Source organism: Urocitellus parryii, chromosome 12 (assembly GCF_045843805.1).
Source record: "Urocitellus parryii isolate mUroPar1 chromosome 12, mUroPar1.hap1, whole genome shotgun sequence".
NCBI lineage: Eukaryota > Metazoa > Chordata > Mammalia > Rodentia > Sciuridae > Urocitellus > Urocitellus parryii.
The window spans coordinates 46,764,120-46,770,245 of NC_135542.1; the positions used below are offsets into that span (position 1 = coordinate 46,764,120).

General features: G+C 34.5%; 1 pseudogene; it reads left to right on the forward strand.

Moving 5' to 3' along the window:
* Window positions 1-3,901: 3,901 nt before the first annotated feature.
* Window positions 3,902-5,888, forward strand: LOC113179466 (lysosomal-associated transmembrane protein 4A pseudogene; annotated as a pseudogene).
* The last annotated feature ends 238 nt before the right edge of the window (window positions 5,889-6,126 follow it).

Sequence of the window (6,126 nt, forward strand, 5' to 3'; positions counted from 1 at the left end):
CTCTCCCCATGGCTGTGGATTTCTTCTCTATAACAGGTTATCATACTGGGGTGGATCAGATCTCTGGAGGACTTGTTAAAACAGATTTCTGGGTTCCCCTGTCAGCTTCTGATTTAGTATCTCTGGAGTAGGCCTAAGAATTTAAATTTTTCTCAATTCATAAGTGATGCTGCTGATGTTGATCTGGGGACCACACCTAGAGCACTATTGCTGTATATATATTAAGGAGATTGTGGTCATCTGAACATTAAGGCAGGGCACTGTTATGCTTACATTTTATTCAACTGGCTAGGAAGCTGTTAAATCATTCCTGTCTGTTTGATTTCATATATTGTAGCAATTACTCAGTATCAGATAATTGAAAGTCCTCAAAAGACCCTATCAGTATATAAAGAATACAGTACTTTAATAAAGATAAAGGTGTAGTATAGCAGGAGAAAAAAAAAAGAACAAGCAAACATATGAGAGGCTTTTCTCTCAGTCACATAGAACACACTTTATATGTAGATTCTGAACCATCAAAATGCATGTGAGATTGATCCCTTGGACTCAGGGATGCCACATATTCATCTGACAGTCTTTTATATCACTCTGATTATGTTTTATAGCTTCTTTTAAATTTCAGTAATGCAAAAAAATCTTTTTCTTGAAGTTGTATATGCATTTCGCACTGCTATTTTTCTTCTTTCATATTAAATATTTTCCTTAAATATCTTTTTTGTCCATTTATATTAATTGGTGAAAGGACTCAAACAATGGATAGAATGTCTCCATTTAGGAGCTGAGAGATAAATGTACAGAGACAAAGCATTTTGTTGTATTGGTTTAACTTCAGTCATTTCTTCTGCTTACAGTGCTCTCATTTTCTGCATGGTGGATATAAACCAGACTACCAATCTGGGAGAAGTTGAATTAGGAAACAGGTTCAAACTCATTATTCATTGCATGTAGAATTTTATTTTGTTTTAGTATAGTGCACTACACTGCCCTGTTGTGCTTGACATCACTAAATTGGAACTCTGACATATTTCTGGTATAATTTTTCTAAGACATTTTGATCTGAAGTTCCCTTTGTAATCTTGCATATTGTTGGGGCTCCAAAATAACTTTTATTTATGTGAATTTTCCATGTGAATGCTTCCATGTTAGAAAATAAAGCAAATAATATAAAATATTTGTTCACTTATTGTAAATTAGCAACAATTCAATTAGTTTTTACATGATTGACACATTTATAAAAATTTATAAAGCAAAATATTGAGGAGAGAGGCATTGTTTTAAATTTTTGTAAATCTTCTTAATGTCCAGTTAGTAGAAGAAAAGTGGATTTTCATATCTGCTTTGCATTTTTGTCTTTCCTATAACACATGTTTTTTAGCCCCTGAAATTCCACTATGCTCATGAAAGACTGAGCATGCAAAAGGCAGGTGACATTATTATTATCAAAGTAGTTTTTTCCCTCACAGCCTCCCTTAAAGGATCCAGGGGCACAGTAAGTATAATCAGATCATCATTTCAGAACTCCTGCTCTATAGAATAAACTTCCTTTCTTCTACTGAGTAGTGGAGTGGTAATTACCTAGGCATTTGTGGTTGGACGGGGTCATTGCTTTAACTTCTCTACACAGAAAATCAGTAAATTCTGACACTTTTTAAAAACTCCATCCACTCACTCTTCCTATATAAAAATAAGACTATCATGTGGTATATCCCTGGAAATGCTATTGCAGATTTAAGACAATGGTTGTCAGCTACCACCAGGATTCTGTTTTCAAAACAGCTTGGCTAACATTGTTACCTTCCTAGAAGAGGAAAAGAGAACAAAGAGAGGAAGAGAATCCTCTTAAGAAATGGGAGAACTTATGACTCTCCACAATCATCTCCTGCCAAATCTCTCCATATCAGACCTTTGCGATAAGTATCAACCAATTTGTAATCACTTCTGTTGCTGTTCTTTTTTGTGCTTTTTGGATTTTATCTTTTAAAGTTTAGATTTTTTTGTTTCAATAGGTGTTTTCATCAATAAAAATTATTATTGAAATATTTTTATTACATCATAAGTTTCATATTATTGAATATCTTATTGGAGTCAGCAAATTGTGGTAAGACATTAAAAGGTGGCATGAGATGCATCTTCTTTCATCTGATTTATATGAGTCATTACACATATGAAAAGAATGTTCAGTCTCCACTCATCCATGGCAGTGAGGTGGGCAAACAGATAAAGCTTCAATAATTTAATTGATTCAAACTGGTATAATGTTTATTTTTTATGCTTTTATTAGTGCATTGTAGTTATTCATAATAGTTTGGTTCATTTTGACAAAATCATACATCCAAGGAATTGAATTTACTCCATTTCAGTCCCCAGTGTCACCCTTTCTCTCCCCTCCTTCCTCTCCCCTCCTTCCTCTCCCCTCCTCCCTCTCCCCTCCTCCCTCTCCCCTCCTCCCTCTCCCCTCCTCCCTCTCCCATTCTTCTTTTACTATGTAGCTCTTCATTCCACTCATTTACTTATTTTTTTAAAAAAATTTTTTAGTTGTAGATGGACACAGTACCTTTATTTTGTTTATTTATTTTCATGTGGTGCTAAGGATCAAATCCAGTGCCTCACACATGTGAGGCAAGTGCTCTGCTGATGAGCTACAACCCCAACCCCTCTTTACTTATTTTTAATTGGTGATATATATATATAAAGGTGGTGTTCACTGTGATATATTTATATATGCACATAGCTTAATTTTTAAGTTCATTCTGCGTTTCTTCCCCCCTTCCTGTCCCTTCTTCCTCCCCCTCAATCTCTTTCTTCTACACTACTGATTTTCCTTTATCTTTATATCTGACCCCCTTTAACCCCCCCTTATTTGGCTCTAGTCTCCACATAAACTTTGAAGCCTTGATTTTCTGAATCTAGCTTATTTCACTTAGCGTGATGTTCTCAGTTCCATCCACCTACCAGAAAATAACATCCTTTCATTCTTCTTTATGACTGAATAAATTAATTTCATTGTGTGTGTGTGTATCTATCTATCTATCTATCTATATCTTTTTTTATTTTCCATTCTTCTGTTGATGAGCACTATTCTTGGCTATATTATGACTTGTGTTGCAATAAACATTGATGTGCCTTCATTACTGTGGTATGCTGATTTCAGTTCTTTTAGACAAATACCAAGGAGTGGGATAGTTGAGTCATATGGTGGTTCCATTCCTAGTTTATTGAGGAATTTCCAGAGTAATTTTACTAATTTACAGTCCCATCAAAAATGTGTAAGTGTATTTTTCCACCACATCCTCATCAGGCTTTATTTGTATTCTTAATAATTGCCATTCTAACTGGAGTGAGATAAAATTGCACTGTAGTTTTGATTTGCATTTCCCTAATTGTTAAATATATTGCTCATTTTTTTCCATTTATTTGTTGGCTGTCTGTGTTTTGTTTTTTGGAAAATTTTTAGTTTTTTTTATCATTTATTTACGGTTTGTCATTAGTGTTAAGCTTTGTAAGTTCTTTATGTATTTTAAGTTCTTTATGTATGTAATATCGGTAGCCGGCAAAGATTTTATCCTATTCTGTAGGCTTTCTTCATGATCTTAATCATTTCCTTAGCTGTGCAGAGGGTTTTTAATTTGATGCTGTTATACTTATTGATTCTTATTTTTATTTCTTGAACTTTATGGTTTTTGTTGAGGAACATAGTGCTTGCATCAATTTTTTGAATGTTAAACCTATGTTTTCTTCTTGAAGTTGCAAAATTTCTCATTTAATTTCTAAGACTTTGATCCACTTCAAGTTTACTTTTATATAGGGTGAAAAATCAATTTTTATTCTTTTACATATGGATATGTTTAAAAGGCTGTCTTTTCTCCAACATGTTTTGCACACCTTTGTCAAGTACCAGATGACTGTTTCTATAAGGGTTTGTCTCTCTATTTTATGTTTTATTTCATTGCTCTTCTTTCATGTCTTTTTCAGTGCCAATAACCATGCTCTTTTTGTTGTTCCATCTCTGAGGTATAATTTGAGATCAGGAATTGTGATCTCTCCAGCATTGCTCTGCTTTCTCAGTATCACTTTGGCTATTCTAAGTATTTTATTCTTCCAAATAAATTTTAGGACTGTTTTTTCTAATTGTTGAAGAACGCCATATTTGCATGTGGACTGCATTGAATTTGTATAATGCTTTTGGTAATATAGCCATTTTGACAATATTAATTCTACCTATTTATGAACATAGGAAGTTATTTCCATCTTCTAAGGCTGTCTTTTCATTTCTTTCTCCAATGTTCTGTAGTTTTCATTGTAGAGGTCTTTCATCTCCTTGTTTAGATTAATTCCAAGTGTTTTATTTATTTTTTGAGGTTATTGTGAATGAGATAGTTTTTTGATTTCTTTCTTGGAGATTATTGGAGTATAGAAAAGCTATTTATTTTTGAATATTGATCTTGTATCCTGCTACTTTTCTGAATTTGTTTATCAACTTAAAAGTCTTCTGATGGAGTTCTTTGGTTCTTCTAGATATAGGATCATGTCATCAGCAATCAGATAATTTGACTTATTCTTTTCCTATTTGTATCCCTTAGTTTCCTTTCTCTTGCCTGATTGAAAGAACTATAGAATGTAGAAGAACTATATTAAGTAGGAGGGATGAGAGTGGATATCCTTGTTCCTAAGATTATAGGAAATGCTTCCATGTGCTTTCTCTATTCAGTATGACGTTGGCTTTGGTTTATCATATATAGCCCTTATAATGTTGAGATAAGTTCTTCCTTCTTTCATTTCTCCATTTTATTTTAACATGAGTGTGTGCTGGATTTTATCAAGGGCCTTTTCTGCATCTATTGAGATGATCATGTGATTCTCCTTCTTAATTCTATTTATGTGGTAATTATATTTATTCATTTGCATATGTTGAACAAACCTTGCATATCTGGGTAAATATGTATCTTCTTGATGTGTTTTGAATAAATTTTTCTAATATTTTATTATGGATTTTGTATTTGTGTTTATCAGGAATATTGATTTTTAGCTTTCTTTCCTTGATGTGTCTATGTCTGGTTTTGGTATCAGGGTTATACTGGCTTCACAGAATGTATTGAGGAGTGTTCCCTTCCTTTCAATTTCATGGAATAATTTGAAGAAGACTGGTGTTAGCTCTACTTTAACAGTGGTGTAGAACTCAGCGGAGGATCTGTCTGAGCTTTTCTTCGACCGGTTCTACAGCACCCGGTGCTGCCTCTGTTGCCATGTCTGCACCGGGACGACCATCCTGGGGACCTGGCACATGGTAATAAACGTGTGGATGGCAATTTCACTGACTGTAGAGTTGACTCATCCAAACTCAATGCCAGCTGTCAACATTCAGTGTGAAGTCACTGGTAACTACTACTCATCTGAGAGGACTGCCGATGATGCCTGTGTCCTTTCTGCCATCTCTGTTGTTATGTTTATCGTTAGTTCAATGCTAGTATATGGAGCAATTTCTTATCAGCTGGGTTGGCTGATTCCATTCTTCTGTTCCCAGCTTTTTGACTTAGTTCTCAGTTGTCTGGTTGCTATCAGTTCTCTCACTTATTTGCCAAGAATCAAAGAATATCTGGATCAATTACCTGATTTTCCCTACAAAGTTGACCTCCTGGCATTGGACTCCAGCTGCCTGCTATTCATTGCTCTTGTGTTCTTTGTGGTATTTATCATTTTTAAGGCTTATCTAATTAACTGTGTTTGGAACTGCTACAAATATATCAACAACAGAAACGTGCCAGAGATTGCCGTGTACCCTGCCTTTGAAGCACCTCCACAGTATGTTTTGTTTTGCCAACCTACTAAATGAAATGGCAGTGAAGATGCCTGAGAAGGAACCACTGCCTCCTTACTTACCTGCCTGAAGACGCTCCGCCTCTGTCAATAAACCCTATACCAGCTTCTTGTCTTGTTTATTTTTACAGAGTGCTACATTACAGGGCTCTTTTGTTTGATATAAAATACATTGTCTTTTGTCTAAGCATTTATTTTCAAACACTAAGGAGCTTTTTGGATATTCAGTAAGTCTTTTTGTTTTTTGTTAAGTCTATTACAATTTAATACTTTTCAAAGACAATCTAGCATAAAAAGAACAAAGTGCCA